The 18,100-nt window shown below is 38.9% G+C and overlaps 1 protein-coding gene across 3 annotated transcripts in view; it reads left to right on the top strand.

Annotated features, from left to right (window-relative positions):
• The window catches only part of LOC135464911 (uncharacterized), a 37,468-nt gene that overhangs the window by 15,949 nt on the left and 3,419 nt on the right, over positions 1-18,100 (top strand). The window contains exon 1 of one of the 3 annotated variants that reach the window (XR_010443688.1): positions 2,564-2,795. The exons of the other annotated variants lie outside the window; for them this stretch is intronic. The gene's annotated coding sequence lies outside the window, so the exon portion shown is untranslated. Of the gene's footprint in view, positions 1-2,563; positions 2,796-18,100 lie in introns of those variants that run through there. 3 annotated transcript variants of the gene reach the window in all.

Here is an 18,100-nt window from a genome sequence, read left to right as displayed (position 1 = left end):
GGGTGAAGGGGGAGGGGGGGGGGTATAATACATAAATCGTTTAAGGTTAAGAAATATGCAAAGTGCCTGCGTGAACATGAACAGTTTCAAGCTATTTCTTCTATGGTGACATAGAGCAGTAGAAACAGTGCAAGAATTATGGTGTTTAGAAATCAGTGTTTAAGGACCATCTTATAGCGCGTGAATAGTTTATGTTATTCTTAGTTTCTGAAATCATCTTAACATTAAGCATGGTCAGTGTGTTCCCCACAAATAATCAATAAGCGCGAAACTGCGCGTGCAGAAATTCAAATCGCAATATCTCGATTTTGATTGGTCGGCTCTCACGAAGAGACAGGTAAATGAAAGAAAATTGTTTTCTGCTTCATTCCCTTACATCTTCTACATCCTGTGTGTGTGTGTTTTTTTTTCATTTTTTTTTTTTGTAATTAAAGTCCAAACTAATAATCCAACGATATGTACCTGGCTGGTTGTAAGGACTGCAAAAGCAAGTCACCAAGAAACGTGTCAAGATGGCCTACAAAACGAAAAGAAAAAAAACCACGAGCATATATAGCATAACCTTGATTTGATACCAGAAGGTTATAGGCCTAGTGACCCCAAATTCTGCTGGAGGCCATATTCCTGTACCCCTCCCTAGGAGGTAGACAGGGATTGCCAACAGAAAATACCAACTGATCAACTGATACCCTTGCGTAATCGATCTGCTAAAATTTTCTGATGTGACATTCAACTATTCAGGGAGAACGCCATGATTGTGCCCAACGGGACTGGGTATGTGTAGCTTTATAAAATTTGCATGGTCATCAGTTTCACGCAATATGCGTATACTTCAAAACCCCTCTCCTCAACCCCCTCCCCCCTAAAAAACAAACCAAAAAAAACCCCAACACGCATGCTCATTTCGGAGTTCCACAAAACCATATATTTTCGAATGTGTCCTTAACGTGTATAACTGCGATCCGTAATTGGTAGATAATGAGTGGATTCACCCACAATCTTTATATAATTTGTTTTCTATGTCTGTTTTGTTTATGTAATGGCGACGTTTGTGATCAATGCGGGAAAGGACGGTTATCACACAAGTCTAACACCTGTAGAATTTGTAGAATTAATACACTGGCTTTAAGAAAGCGAAGTTCCAGTTTATATGGACTTGCCAGCGAAAGTCATTTTACTGGAAACTTATCACCGTACCTTTACGTCATTCTGCGAGGGACGTCACGTGACTCTGCAAGGTCAGTGAATATGTTGTAATTAGTAGGTTTTATTGTGGATTTTCTTTTCAGTTATAACGACCAAAAAGTGACAAAGATCCCAGTAAGAAATTCTTGACGACATGCATACGCCTCACAGCGCATGCGTCGCTCTCTGCCTGTCGCTTTACATCCCTGCCAGCAATAGCGAATTTTGCACAGAGTATAGACGCCATGGTAGCCTAGTACCTAGTCCCTTGTTACCCCTCGTGTTCTAATAGACATGTCAGTCGAGTCAAACTTCTGGACTAGGCATGGCATGGCATGGCATAAGGGCTGACCGATCCCCACAGTTCTGTTCTTCCAATAGGGCTGAACTGTCATCACAATTCCGTTCTGACATAAAGACTGGCCGGTCCTCACAATTCCTGTCTTGCTTACAAGTCCTTACAATTCCGTTCTTACTCAAGGGCTTACCGGTCCTCATTATTCCTTTCTAACATAAGGGCTGACCGATCACCACAGTTCTGTTCTTACAAAAGGGATGGCCGGTCCCCACAATTCCCTTCTTACATAAGGGCTGACGGATCCCCACAATGCCCTTCTTACATAAGGGCTGACCGGTCCTCACAATTCCCTTCTTACAAAAGAGCTGACCGGTCCCCACAATTCCCTTCTTAGATAAGGGCTGACCGGCCGGTCCTTACAATTCCCTTCTTACATAAGGGCTGACGGATCCCCACACTTCCCTTCTTACGTAAGGGCTGACCGATCCCCACAATTCCCTTCTTAAGTAAGGGATGACTTAAAGTCCAAACTAATAATCCAACGATATGTACCTGGCTGGTTGTAAGGACTGCAAAAGCAAGTCACCAAGAAACGTGTTAAGATGGCCTACAATACAAAAAGAAAAAAAACCCACAAGCATATATAGCATAATCTTGATTTGATACCAGAAGGTTATAGGCCCAGTGACCCCAAATTCTCCTGGAGGCCATATTTCTGTACCCCTCCCTAGGAGGTAGACAGGGAATGCCAACACATAATACTAACTGATCAACTGATACCCTTGCGTAATCGATCTGCTAAAATTTTCTGATGTGACATTCAACTATTCAGGGAGAACGCCATGATTGTGCCCAACGGGACTGGGTATGTGTAGCTTTATAAAATTTGCATGGTCATCAGTTTTACGCAATACGCGTAAATTTCAAAACCCCTCCCCCCCCCCCAAACATGCATGCTCATTTTGGGGTATACTGTTCCACGAAACTGTTCATTTTCGAAAGTGTTCTTAACGTGTATAACTGCGATCCGTAATTAGTAGATAATGAGTGGATTAACCCGCAATCTTTATATAATTTTTCTCTTTTTCGAACTATGTCTGTTTTGTTCATGCAATGGCGACGTTTGTGATCAATGCGGGAAAGGACGGTTATCACACAAGTCTAACACCTGTAGAATTTGTAGAATTAATGTATTAGCTCTACCAAAGCGAAGTTTCAGTTTATACGGACTAGCGAGCGAAGGTCGTTTTACCGGAAACTTGTCACCGTATATTAACGTCATTCTGCGAGGGACATCACGTGACTCTGCAAGGTCAGTGAATAAGTTTTAATTAGTAGTTGTTTATTGCAGGTTTTTTGAGTTAAAACGACAAAAAAGTGACAAAGACCCCAGTGAGAAATTACTTGACGGCATGCATAGTCCTCACAGCGCATGTGTCGCTTTCTACCTTTCGCTTTACATCACTGCCAGCAATAGCAAATTTTGTACAAAGTAGTCCAGTACCTAGTCGCTTGTTATCTCCCGTGTTCTAATCTACATGTAAGTCAAGTCAAACTTCTGGACTAGGCATGGCATGGCTATTCTAGCCCATCTCTTAAAATGGCAGTATTCATGCTGAGATAAAACTACCGATAGAATATCATTACTTTTGCTATATTATTTTAACTACCGATACAATATCATTACTTTTGCTATATTATTTTAACTACCGATACAATATCATTACTTTTGCTATATTATTTTAACTACCGATACAATATCATTACTTTTGCTATATTATTTTAACTACCGATACAATATCATTACTTTTGCTATATTATTTTAACTACCGATACAATATCATTACTTTTGCTATACATGACCTCCAAACTTAACGAGGAACATAATTCAGAAGTTCCATCTGTTACCTATTTTATGTCTACCATCACTGGCACTGTTTAATTCTATAGTGCCGTAAAGCGATGACATCAGGTGGCGAAGGGACGTCACCCCACTGTCGGGACGGGACAATGAGTCGGACACTTCGTATGGATGAATTAGTGTGAAATCCGTTCTATCCATCGTTCATTCGGTCAACTGGTTTTTCAGGCAGTTGCCTAAATATCCACCTCAGCTAATTCTTTGCCTATGTGATTAAGTCGGGTGAATCTTGTGACAGAGTGAATTTGAATATTTGTTTTTTTCCAAACCCAAACACGAACGATGGACGCCACAAGAGACAATTGGGGTACAGATCTTGAAATGCAAATTTCTCAACGCTACGTGATAGGACTGTCGCGTGAACGTGAATACATCGGATAACAGCTCTAAAGGGTGATGTCGACTTACATGAATTTCATATTAAAAACAAAGCAAAAAAAAAAAAAAAAAAAAATAACCGCCGGCCCGTTAAGTTGTCAGGTTCAGTCAGTCTGTTCTCTAAATCACAAACTGCCAAATTGTCATTAGATCCGTTAGACAGGCATTCAAACAAGCGACCAAATTTCAATTGTGCATGACAGTCCTTACGTTTGTCATGTGTTCATCTGTAAAATTTGGTACAATATAAAGCACGCTTTTTAAAGATTATTTTTTTATTATTATTCTTATAAATGGGTATTAAACACATGTTTATTAAATACATTTGCACTTGGTTTTTTCAGCCAACAAATGTGTTCAACTTGGATTTTGATCGTATTTACATTTGCAATATATTTATAAATATTATCATTATTGAGATTATTTACATTTGCTAAAAAAATTTATTTCATCCAAAAAAATTTATTAGACATGCATCACATCGTATTTAGAAGATTATAATGCAAAAACCACCAAGAGGTGATCCTATATACCCACCATATAAAAATACTTTCAAATACCCCTTTCAGCCGAGAGAAAAAAATCGGAAAAAAAGAGAAAGATTTAAGACCATATTTGAAAATAAGTTCTCACTCTCTTTCATTTAAAATTTTCATCATTTTTATATTTTCTTCTCCTTTTAAGAAAAGAACGCCGTTTGTGTATCTATATTTAATCAAGTGAGATGTGTCATGTATTAAGCGAAATCAATAATGTACCGGTAAACTAAACGCAATTAGCTTCTAGCGGTAAATGGTATTCGCAGGCTGTATTCTGCAGGACTGAAATTGGAAGTAAAGCTAAGCGAGCCGTCATCTTATAACACACGGATCTTCATAAATGCAGGATCGATCCGTTCGCCAACATTCATTTGACGATCCTAATATATGCATTAACCACATCGTTTCCGGTAATTCACAGTCGTTAGGTCTCGCGAGACACGTGAGGATTTGCCTGTCTCTGATTCCAGATTATTTATTTATTTGATTAATTGCTCTTTAGTGGCATACCGAATAATCTTTCACTATGGCCGTCAGTGCTATCGGTGGCCATCATCTCAAGTAGGCTAGTTGGGTTTCCTGTAAGACAACATCATTGTAATGTTATATTTTGCTCCGAATTTCTCATGATTATGAAACTATTTGACTGTTTTATTGTAATACTTTCGTTTACTTTCCATGATATATTTATTTGTTTGTTTATATAATTATGAATTTATCTTTTTTATTTGATTGGTGTTCTACGCCGTACTTAAGAATATTTCACGCATACGACAACAGCCAGCATTAATGTGGGAGGAAATCGGGAGAACACTGGGAGAATCCTTTCGTTTTGAAGTATACATGAAACATTTGGCCTTTTATTTCTTCATAAACAGGTTTATTTGTGTCATAGCTGGATTTGAACTCAAAACCTCCTAATCCAAAATCTTCATAGCGATGGTTCAGTGTCGTGATGTTTACTACCTAACCTATGAACGCCATTTAATAAAGTAGTACAAATTCTACATTGGTGTGAAACTCTGCGTTGAAACAGACATTCGTCTACCAGCCGTCAATCATAATGGACGTCCTGGGTCAAATAATCGCAAGGCAAATTCCCAAAACGACGTTAACCCAACCACCAAAGAACTCAGAAAATATATAAAGTACGAAAATAGGACGGAATCATGCGAAAAAAAGTAGTTGACAGTTTTAAGCGATGTTGAAAAGGGGCAGGTATATGAAGTCCCTAGAATCGACAACAGCCAGATCTGAATCATTTTTTTCAAATAGTACTCTGGGCATGAGATACATAGCTGTGACCCTGATTCCATATTCTACACTATTCTAACGGTATGGCAAGTGCGTGGTTGAACCAGGGCGCAGTCACAATATGGACACGAACGAACCAATTAGTCGTTTGCTAATAAATGCTGCGATATCAGCCGCTGCTCCGGATTAAGTTTTCGTGCGCATTTCACAAGGAAATACAATATAATGAGCTGTTATTTGACAACAAACTTCACAAAACCCTGTGATTTTGTCGTCGTTCGAAAAATCCGGCCGTCACTTAGGCCCCCAGTTATCCCCATTCTCCAACCTTCCTCGACTTAAAATGAGCGCCATTTGCTCTTCTTTCGCACGACAACCTTGTCAAACCCTTAATACAATAGTTACATACACGTCCGCACAAATTTTCCACGGGATTAACCATTTTCTCTTTCACGTAGGCACTTTCCAGTATATTAACTTAGTTCGAAATTCTTAGTAAAAGGAAACGTTTTTCAAGCTAGCGAGGGACTTTGAGACAGTACGACGTGGGACATAGACATGGGTGCCTCCCTAAAACAACTGATGGTGTACTTGGCTCTGGCACAACATGCCTCTAAGCAGAGTCCCGAATCGACGGACATCGGTGATGACGCATTAGGCAGAGTGGCTGGACAGGATTTAGGAAAAAGGCAGATAGGTCAGGGGTCGGAGGACTTAAAATCACTTCACAGGTAAAACAAGAGCAAAAACCGATTTCTTTTTTCTTCCGATCAACGTTTTGTAAATGATGACATGCCAGCATTTCCTATGTGTTGGAACGATACGTCTCCATTGCTGTAAAAGCGCTGATTTCTGATGTGACATAATGTTAAACTATTGCAAGATTTTGAACAGCCATAATACCGAATACAACGGCTAAAAGTGTTAACTGGACATAATTTCCTAAACTATTAGAAAGTACTGTTTGTTTAGCAGATAATGTTATAATGTCATTTACAATATATTTTAGCGTTTATAATACCGAACATGACAAGTAAAGGCGTCAGTCTGACGTGAGATTGTCATACACCGCCAAATTTTCTAACCATATTGTAAAGCATTACTTTTCTAAAATTATAGAAAGTACCGCTTTTTTGCAAATAATGTTATGATGTCATTTTAAAATATATTTTAGCGTTTATAATACCAAACATGACAACAAGGAGCGTCAGTTTCACGTAAGATAGTCTTACACTGCAAAATTTTCTAACCATATTGTAAAGCGTTACTTTTCTAACATTATAGCAAGTACTGATTTTTTACAAATAATGTCATTTTGTCAGTTTACAAGATTTATACACAACACAAAAAAAACGTTAATCCAACAATATAAATGCATTCCTTTTTACACTTTTCACAAAAATGTTTAATAATAGAATTATTAAAATCATATATAATATTTTAGTTCTAGGAGAATAAATGGTACACGGGAAATTTTGAGGGCAGGCGATATACGTATGCCTATTTACATGGGCATTTTAGGATTTAGTACATTAAGAAATGATATTATCGGAGGTCACGTGCAATTTGTTAGTCTGTCATCTTTTGTGATTAGACTTATATTTGTGTTATTCGTTAATATGCAATATACAGTATCTATTTTGCAACAATACTTCGATATGATTACGCACACATCAAGTCAACACTTAAGATAACTCGGGCTGCCGTCTAGTGGTTTGTTTAATTTGCAATTCGTCTCTTACGTACGATCTCTCATGCTGGCTTCCTCTCCATTCGCTCGTAGGAAGGTCAATCGATGGTTGTGGGTAGGCCTACTGTTCTCCCTTTCTCTAAGTAAATTTAAGTTAACAATTGGGTATTAATTAAGACAACAAAGAAACAACATGGCTGATTCTGCAAATTACAAATTATATGGAATAAAAAAAAGAGAGGAGACAGAGCGTTGACTATAAGTCACGATGTTTCGCCAGATCAGGAACAATTACTGACATCTGCATATGCCATAACCAATTTCGGGACACCAGAAGAACAAGACAGTACAATAACAGACTTACAGCGTAAAGAATAAATCAAAGAAACGACGACAGTGAGATAACCAGCAACAGGAGAGTTTCGACTAGGAAATCTTTTGTCGTCAAACGTAAAAACAGTCCTACAATGTCATGTGACTAGAGGAAAATGTTAGGCAACCTTTGATGAAACTGATTTACTGATAACCTCTCTCACTTTTTCCCAGAGGGACAAATGTGAAAACTCTTTCCTTCAGAAACTTTTCAAGATCACAAAGGTTCGGCGTCTCAAGTTTCTCTGTCATTAGTTCACCAAAATTATTTTATGACACTTATTTCAGGCGGCCGTGTTATAGTGAAGGTGATAAAAAATAACTGCCTGAAATCTTTGACAGGTCACATGATACAGTTGGACTTTTTCTACCTTCAACGATAAAAGAGTTCGAACTCGAAACTCCCCTATTGATCACACGTCACGGGTCAAATACAGTCTCTTGTCAATTCATCTACGTCAGCGGTTTATTCTAACTGTTCATGTAAATACTTAAAAGTAGTTTATAAATAGGTCATTAGCACCTTGGCTAGGGTAAAATAGCCGTAAGGAGTTAAAAAAAATCAGTGATGCTGATTGCGATTTATAAGACGTCACTGGTCCAGATTAAATATGGTGGCACGGAAAGAGGAGGTGGGGTGGAGGGAGATGGATTGGTTCCCCTGCATTTTCACAAATGAGGACGGTGGAACGGGGGCAACATAGGTTCTTCCCTCCAGACTTATCAAGTCAACCATATCAAAAAAATTTCACTACACAGAGTATTCGATCCTCTATTGTTAATACATTTTGTTAATTCTCTTCAAAATATCCACGAACTGCCATTTCAAAAGTTAGATACTAATGTAGATAAAAGCGATGAATTCGTTAGTGTAATTTGGTATCGGCAACTTTGTAGTTTGGAATGTCGTGCAATGTGACTCCACATTCGACCAGTGTGAAAATCATGCACGTCTCCCACCTAAATGCCCCTAAACGCTGCACTCTGTTGCTTATGTATCAAAGCTGGTACTCCAACAAAACCCAGTGCTGTATTTGCCTTCTTGTTTGCCATGCTTTGAATAAAGCAACTAAACAACTGTTTTTGAAGCAATTATCTGCATGTTTTCGAGCACAAAGAACATCAGAATGTCGAGTTTAGGGCACAGTGTTTGACAATGCTGGGAAGCGGACGAAGACCCTCGCGGGAATATTTTCATTGATAACTACCAATACGGTGAACACTGCATATTTCTACATTACTCGTGGGAAAGTCCGCCAGAAATTTGCTCCTCCACCTGCCCCCAACTTTTCAGTTGTTTCCTACGCCCCTGTAAGCTTGGTTCCAAGTTTGGAAACTGAATGGTCATAGATCAGGGCACTTCCGCCATGCCTAAGTTGCGTTAGTATAATAATGCATTTCCGAGTTCAATTACTATAATATTTGTGTGGGTTAGATCTCTTGGGGATGAAGCGGAACTTGAACCTCCAGTATTACATATACTTGGATCACGGCGTCACACTCCTTCAATGTACAATTTATCGGAGACTTTTTTTTTCACATTTATCACAACTCTTTAACATCCATGGGAAAGAGAGGCAGTGAAAAGCGAGACCAAATCGATGTTTTAGACGTGAAATGGATATTGTAGCTTCTAACTGTTTGTCAATGATTTCCCAGGCGAATGAAAACAAGTCCGGTTTAGTTCATAAATTTAGTCTGTGTTGCACCCTTGCCTCTGATGTATGTTCATTTAGACGCCAGCTCCACCCCATACGCATACATTCTGAGTCAATTGTTAAGTCTTTATTTACTTATTTGGCTTTTCAGTTTTACGATAGCGCTAATATTTATGGATGGCGGAATAGCCAGACAGCTAAAAAAATCTCCTTACTTAAAGCAACAGACAAACCAGCCAGAGCTGGATTTGAACCAAGAACCTCATTAGTCAGGGGATGATTAGTTGCCGCAAGACCAACGATTTTTAGTCAGCGGTGGCTGCCTATACGTCTGTCCAAGACACAAAAAAGTAAAATCTTCTGTGAGTAAAACCAGAGCAGCAACGACAGGGAGATAGCTAACAAATGGTCACACGACATCAATGAAATACGGTCAAGTCTATTTACTTCAGTTGGAGTTTTATTACGGCTGCTCATGTAACCGCACAAACTGCAGCTAATTAATATACCCGACATTTTATTACTTAAGAAATCTTTGTCAATTTGTTTGTCTGTCTGAATGCATGTAATTGTGAATTATTTTATCTAATTCTTAAGCCATGGTACTAACGAGAGAATACGTTGACACGTTTTAAACATTCTCATGCATTCACCGTTATAATAGAAGCCAAATTGAGATAAACTGACAAGAGGCCGTATTTCACCGGTTACGTGAGACCATTTACTAATTAACACACTGTCGTCGCTGTACTCTATTTAGACCTCATGCTATAGTGTTTCATGCTGTGGACTCTTTGAAGTACAGTGCCGAGTATGGAAAAATGGCCTGTGTAAATTTCGTAATGGTGATAGCACAAATCTTTTCACGGTTCACTGCTTTCTGCACGATTGACTTGTACACAAACTCAATATCCAGCAGATCTCCAAAACAGTTAATATCATGATAGTACTCACACTCCATCAATCAGATGTCCAGAATTTCTGACACTATCTTCAAAACTATGTGTAAATCCTAAATCCGCTTAACCCACACCTAGAGACCGTATTTTAATCGTGTTGAATTAGATCGCCACGCGGATTGTATGTATATATGAACAGTTGCAAACAAAACGCAACTGACATACATATTTTGATGAACAACAAATGACGAACTAGCAAGGTGCGCGATTTGGATACTGATTTTAGTTCATTCGAATGAGAACAGTCCGTGTAGTTTTCCATCATGGTTGAAAATTGATCACAGTCTCTCCTTGCTAATCTCCTACGTAATATATATGTATATAGAACTTTGTTCAGCACAGTCAGAGCAATACGCTCTTGTATACACTGCGTCAATTATGTATTGCAACGTCCTAATAGTTAATAATTTTAAAAAATGTACTTTTGGGTAATCATACTTGACCAACGTGTTTGGCTATTACTCTGCAATGCGCAAAAAAAAAAAAAACAATTCTGCTCTGCCTAATGACAATATCGTGAAACCAAAAATACAAAATTAATTTACTAATACAGACATACCTGGAAGAGGTATATGTAATGTGGTCTGGGGACAAGGGAGATACATATTTTTTTTTATTAACGACAACATAAATACTAACATAAAATTGTATGTATATATGAACAGTTGCAAACAAAATGTACGATTTGGATACTGAGTAACCTGTTCTGCATGTTACTTGTGGATGGTCGTGGGTTTCCCGTAGGCACCGTGTATAATAATATAATGGGGCTCACCATAATGCTGGCCACAGTCGTATAAGTGAAATATTCTTTGAGTACGGCGTAAATCATCAATCAAATAAATAAATAACGGAGATACTTACACGCTTGGATTATTTTCTGCGTCTTTCCGCCATCATTGAAAACTGTTCACTGCTTCACTGCAATTGCCTCATCGTAATTTCTTAAAGGACACATGATACAGAACTCTAAAAACAAAGATTATGGTTTTAAAGTAGCTGAAGAAAATTATAACAAAAAGTTTCAAATAATTTCAAGTTTTGAGGCATATTTGGTATCTCCTCATTGCCCCTTTATTTTATTCATATTTCTCGTGAGTCATCGGAAATTTTTGGTGATGACGTGCACGATGAACTTTCAAGCTTAGCGGAAACCAGTTTAACTCTCGTGCCCACAGAGTTTTTTCCACGGCTATCAACGTTACGTCAAGACTGTAGGCTATTTAATTTCCGGGCTAACCCCTTGGGTCTTAGGGAAACAGTAGTTAATTGCCATTTCTACCCCACAAGAAGAAAGTTAAGTAGCTTTTTGTTAGGACACAACTAACATACACTGGGTATTAGGATTCATAAACCTACCTTTTTATGTGTCCCTTAAGTTTCATACTTCTTAGTTCTTTAGTGCTTTGTCGTGAACGTTGTTTTAGAAACGAAAACCCATGTGTTCTATCATAGGTTTCTCTACCAGCACAAGGGTTCTCTTCGATGAGTTAACAGATTACGCCATTCAGCAGACGGCGTTTTAATGTCAATTATCACTTTCATTAATAACTGTTGTGAAATATTAATTATTGTCTTCGTATATGGTAATTCACGCGAAAATTCCAGTTCCCATGAGATCGCACTGGATGCGCCTCTTGTACCATTCATGAATGATTGGTTAGGCATGTTTAAGCCAATCTGGGTGGGGCAAACACACGGCACAAACTGCAGGGGGGCCACGCCTGGGGTCAGAGGGTTTATCGTGAAGTGCTTTACCACGGCGTTTGGCAGACATATTTGAGGGCAAATCCATAGAGGCTGGTGTAAAGGGCAACGCTAAGTGACCAGGCGCTCCTGTTAACCACCCGAGAACACGAAAACCGGCGACTCGACCCCCCATGGCGGTCATTTTGTCGTCTGCTCATTTTGTGATGTGATTTATCCGCAGATTCAAACGCTAAGAGGAGGTGAATGCTTTCAATAAATGACACACTTGAGCGACTTTACTCAAGGTGTTAACGTCTAGCTCATTTTTCTGGTTGTCTGGCAAACATTCTGTCACCATGGTGCCCGATGCCTTCAAAAGAGTCTTCGTATTCCATCTTATTCTTGCTCAGCAAAAATTGAAGCCTCGGCCAATGGGCGTCGAGAGCCTTGTAGCTGGAACGGACCAAGGAAAACGGTCGAGTCCAGTTTCATACGAGCGCCACCTTCCGGATGAACTTTTCATAAGGCAGTTAAGAAGGCTTGGAATTTCTGATTCCGCGGATATTAAGTCTTTCATGCGCGCAGGTGGGATGTATAGGTAAGCTGTGAATACTTTTTTTTACTAAAAGCTTGTATTCTCAAGTATTCGGTTTTAAGGAAACCCTCATAGTTCATTTAGTCTCATGTATATTCCCATGCACCATCGATTTAAAATCGTACAAGGAATATGCAACGCGCGAAAATAAATCATATGGAATGTTAAAGTGAAGGTAAAGTCTACCACTGTATACTCACAGAAAAAAATAATATAGGACACAGTTATCACAGAAAAATATGTAAAAAATTCCATAAAGTTTTGAAAGCCAAGAAGATGAAGTTCAGCATTGGGAATATGGCACTGACGGACAATTTACTTCTAGCAGCCATGTTGCAGAAGCCCCCATGAACTTGGCTGCTGAAAGCGTCACGTGATAATAAGCTGGCTAGGTACTGACGAATGTTTGCTATTTACTTTGTTGATAAGCGGTGTGAGATTTTTCAAATATTTTTAGAACATTTCTGGAATACTACTTTATTAAGTAACTCAGCTTTAGTGGCTGACTTTATGTTCACATCAAGGAAAATGTATTTTTAATGAGAATCTAAATGTTTGAATCTGTAACATGACATTTAGCACAAAGCAAGGCCCAAATCCCAAGGCACTAAATGTCAACAAATGTCACCAGTTCATGTCGAATGTGCTATTTTAGTACTCTGTATTTAATATTTATTTATTTATTTGATTGATGTTTTACGCCGTACTCAAGAATATTGCACTTATACGACGGCGGCCAGCATTATGGTGGGCGGAAACCGGGCAGAGCCCGGGGGAAAGCCACAACCATCCGCAGGTTTATATTTAATTGAGTAGGCCTATAGCTGTTATATGACGCCAAATGTTATATGTAACATTTTTGTTCTATGTGGTGAGGTTGGGTTAGGAGAAAAATTATTGGCGAATACAGTGACAATTAATGGTGCAGATGAAAAATGTGAAGTTGACAAACATGCGCACCAGAGATATTCTTCATAGCCACGGAGTTCATTATACTTGCCTGGAGTCACATGGTTAGCATTGTGAAGCACCCAGTACTTGTCGTTAATTTAATCTGGTCGTCGTAAAATGTTCGAGTACAAATTAAATATGTAGACATGCAAATGTTCCAAAAAATTAATACAAGAGAAAAACAAAATGTAAGAATGGAGTGCACTAATCATAACTGACTGCACGGTCCCTGATCACTTGTTCAGTCAAGTCCTTGCATCCGATAAACTCCATGTGGGCGGTTATCCAGTAGTCACAGACAATAACCTCTGCCACAGCGTTAAGGTGGACCCATTATAAGTAATTAATATGACGATTGTGATTTACAGCTAAACTGCATGTTTACAACATCGGAAAAGCTAACTTAGGCATCAACTGGGGCCCGTTCTATAAAGCTGACGCACCTTACGGTGCCTCAAGTGCATTTACGATGGTGATGTATCTCTGCACTGTATGTTGTCATGGAAATTGCGCCACACACAGTTTGCGACTGTCCCGTAAAACGGGCCACAGCACTGCGGCCGTAATGTCGTTGCTGCCCTGCTCTATATGCTACTGTTTTAGCATAAACTTGAGTGAAAAGGCACTGAACAGAAAACTTACGTAAAACATAAATGGTATTTTATCCAAAGAATTAACATCGTTTTGAAGTCAATATTTAAACTTGTTGTCGTCGGGAGTAAAAAATGGATATAGCAATAATATGTGCATATGTAGCATTTTCGTTTTTTGAAAATAGCCGTAGCAAACTCATAGTACGATATAAGACCTACAACATAGTGAAACCACCGCAGCGACGAGTGTGATAATTGGAAAATGGTCCCACGTAACCGGTGAAATACGGTGTCTTGTCAGTTTACTTCAGTTAGGGGTTTATTTTAACTCTTCATGTGAAATAGTGCTCAAAATAGTAGCAAATTACTCCCCCTCCCCCTCCTTTAGGAACCTCCTTAAAACCATGGCTAAACACAATTAGATCTACTTAAATATGCCTCCTAAAGAGAAGCGTACAGACGACATATTTGGTGGTGACACGAAATGCTGCAGTGAGCACCCGCTTTGACAATGGCCTTGGGTTGTTCCAGAATGTGTGAGAAGAAAGTCCAACCTAAATTTAATGTCAGTCTTGGCCTAATACGAAATCAGTGGCGTCTTGCCCCAGGCTAGAGTTGATATGAGCTTAATTTCAGGTTTGAACAGCCTTCCCTGACATTATTTAGATGAATCCAAGTTCTGTGTTCCAATAACGGCGTATCTAATTAATTGTCCCATAAACAGCGAATTCAGATTTATCACGTACGGTAAAAACTTTCTTTCGCGTTTTTTTTTTTTTTTTTTTTTTTGGCTGTGATCCTATATATGGTGTATCAGGAGCCATTTATATCCGAACGTGTGATAATATTATCCAATCAGCGCTCCTCCACTCTTCAGCTCTACCTGTGGCGTAGACTACCATTGATTGAACTGCGCATGTGTAAACCTTACTTTGAATGGCCACCTGGTGGAGAAAATTTCATTGATTTGATTTCATTTGATTTATTAGTTTTTAGTGAAGTGCTCTAGAATTTACCCCTTTTGTGATGTACGTCAGGTTGATGGCTGAAGAATCAAGAATGTCATTTGTTAGATAAACCTAGCAGACATTCAAACTAAAAACAGCAGTCGAATCAGCGACACCTCTTTGGTTAGTTGCCTTTAACGATCTGAGCCAGGGCCCAATTTCACAAGTGGCATACGACATTTTTTATCGTAAATTTGTCGTACGATATTTTGTACGTCATTATTACCGTGCCATGGTTATATATGTGCGATTATCGTACATGTACGACATCTTTGTGAAACTGGGCCATGATTTCCGGACAGTCTGAGCATTTCTGTAGCGGTTAGGTGATGTTTCTTATAAATCCAGGGCGTACTGGTCACCGGTGGAGTGGAAAATATAAGGTGGCGAATTTGTGTTCGGCAATGATAGGGGGATTACGTGATGTGTAACTTCCAGTCCGTTTAATGGAATATCTCTTTCGATCACAGCAAACTGTTCATGCATCCTTACTTAAGATAATTACTTACTTACTGATGGACGGCAAGTGGTCTACAAAGAACGCTTGACCGCGCGCACGGCCGTACGTGCGTTTTTAAGCGCTTATTCTCACCCAAGCCGGCCAGCGAAAAGCTGGGAAAATCATAAATATCCTATCCAAGCTCAGGCTTGAACCCGCACTTGCTGTATTCTAGTGATTGGCAAACAAGCGTCTGAAACTCTCAGCTACAATCCGTCTGTTTTAAATAACATTCTAATTATGTCACGCTATAGTATAAATTTCGCAGTTTTCATGGATTTCGTCACGCTCTTGGGACAAAATGATTTATTCTCGGATTAAAATATGCCGTATTCTGGAAGGTTGTGCCCAGGACGAAAATGGCGACTATTGACGTTTTGATGCTCGGTGGTCGTTCCCAGCTGTACATAAGTTTACTTGTTATATGACTGTGTCAGATCACGCTTTATTTTCACATACTATCATGTTTATCGATAATGGATCCTTTAATGTGCACATTAGATCACTTTAATGTCCCGGTGTAATGTCCTATATGTCTGCATGGGGAATTTGTGGCTTCCGACGTCAGACAATAATGATGCCCTAGCTTTTATAGTACACTTTTTTATATCCAGATAATTTTGAGGCATTAATTTTGGCGCTTGTTCACGATGTTTTTGACCACTAGGATGGCCCTAAGTCTTCTATAAATGACTACCTATATGATGTGTGAGAAAAACATTTTAAAATTCATGTGACTTTTGATTTCTGTATATCTTTTCTAACTTAACTTATAAAATTGTAATGCTTGCATGTAGGCCTTTGTCATGTTGTGAGGTAACCATATTGTTTAGTGAAAGTATAACGTGCATGGCAAAATTTCTGTACAAATATAAGCCTCAACGAATCTCGTGCCCACGCACGCGACCTGGGACATTACCAGTTGAGGTTGTGCTTTCGGTAAATCTTCACCAAGGAATCTCGTGCCCACATGGTCTTGGGACCACCTTGTACTTTTGGTAAATCCGCATAGGGCAAGGTAAGGAACATGTGCGACTCCAAATTGATTACCGTGGAGGCCGGCAATTTTTTTTTTTTAAAACGCTTTGACAAACTGTTCAGGCATATATTTTTGAATGAAATGCACCATCTATGGTTGAACACAATATTGATAAACATAACGCCAGAGAAATCGCTGGTTATGAAAGCAATGCCGTCATAGTTCTACAAGTTACAAAGGCGGAGCGTAACGTGGGTCACAAGCGTAAGGCACGCCAGTCCAAGCCACAGAACACGTCACCAGGACTTGGTTCGATCCCTGCCTTGAGCACGGAAATTGTGGATTCCCCTGCTTACATTGTTCGTGGATCCTTCGTGACATCGCCGCAACGCGGAAAGTTCGTCACTGACACTCGTGTATATCTTCCACCCTTAAATGTCACGGCATAGTATAAGCTATAAGTTATAAGTTAAGTCACATGACACAGTAGGACAGTTTCGACTTGGAACTGTTTTTTAGATAAAGGTAAAAACAGCCCTTCTGTGTCATGTGATTTGCCAAAAATGTTCGACAACCTTTGTTAATTTATCCATAAACTATCTCGTCGTGTTGCACAGATTCAAATTACGCATCTTTCCTTCAGTAACTTCTTAAGTTCACAATGTTCAGCTTTTTAAGTTTCTATATCGTTCGTCTACTTTGAATAACTTTTTGTGAAACTTTTTCTCAGACGGCCGCCACTTTGTCGTAAATATAATGCAAAATAGTTGCCTAACATTTCTGACAGGTCACATGACACAGTAGGGACTTTATCTACCTTTAGCGATGAAAGAGTTCGACCGGCACAAGATTAATGTTTTCTTGTGTTGCGTGAGCAATTGCCCTGCTTTACCGTTTTTGTCAAAGTGATACTAAGTAGCAAAACATATCGGAAAAAACAAATAGAATGTTTTACGATTTTTGTATTCCAAATATGGCCATATTTAAAGTTAATTCCAGGTCAATAATCGCAAGACCAATTTCCAAAATAACATTTATCACAAAGTACTAATGTCAGAAATTATGACGGATTTCTGTGAACAGAACCAGTAAACAGTTTTCAATGATGCCCACAAAGATGCAAGAAATGATTTCGGGTCTAGCTGTAATGCTCGTCCCTTTTTTAGTGAAAAATTTTAAGTACGACGTAAAAACCCGATCATCATTACATATTTTACTGGTTACCTATCACCTGTTGTCAACTATCAATTATCTCATCGCTGCATCTGCTTTAACTCTCTTTGCTGCAAGTCATTAATCACATTAAAATTCATTCAGTATGCACGTGTAATGTAAATCTAGTTTTTAAGTTGTGGTTAAGCAAAATATGTCTCTTAGTTATAGTTTGATTGCAAACTGTTCATATATCCAAGCGGAGCGATTGTACTCAAACGATGTATATACGTTTAAACCCCTTATAGCTTAAGTTAACCTTCCTGTCTTTGCTTAAATAATATCACGAAAGATTCCCTAAGTTCTGAGGGGGGTGTAGAA

Source organism: Liolophura sinensis, chromosome 4 (genome assembly GCF_032854445.1).
Source record: "Liolophura sinensis isolate JHLJ2023 chromosome 4, CUHK_Ljap_v2, whole genome shotgun sequence".
NCBI classification, from domain to species: domain Eukaryota; kingdom Metazoa; phylum Mollusca; class Polyplacophora; order Chitonida; family Chitonidae; genus Liolophura; species Liolophura sinensis.
The sequence above is the reverse complement of the archived record's forward strand: the minus strand, read 5'-3'. Positions and strand labels throughout refer to the sequence as shown.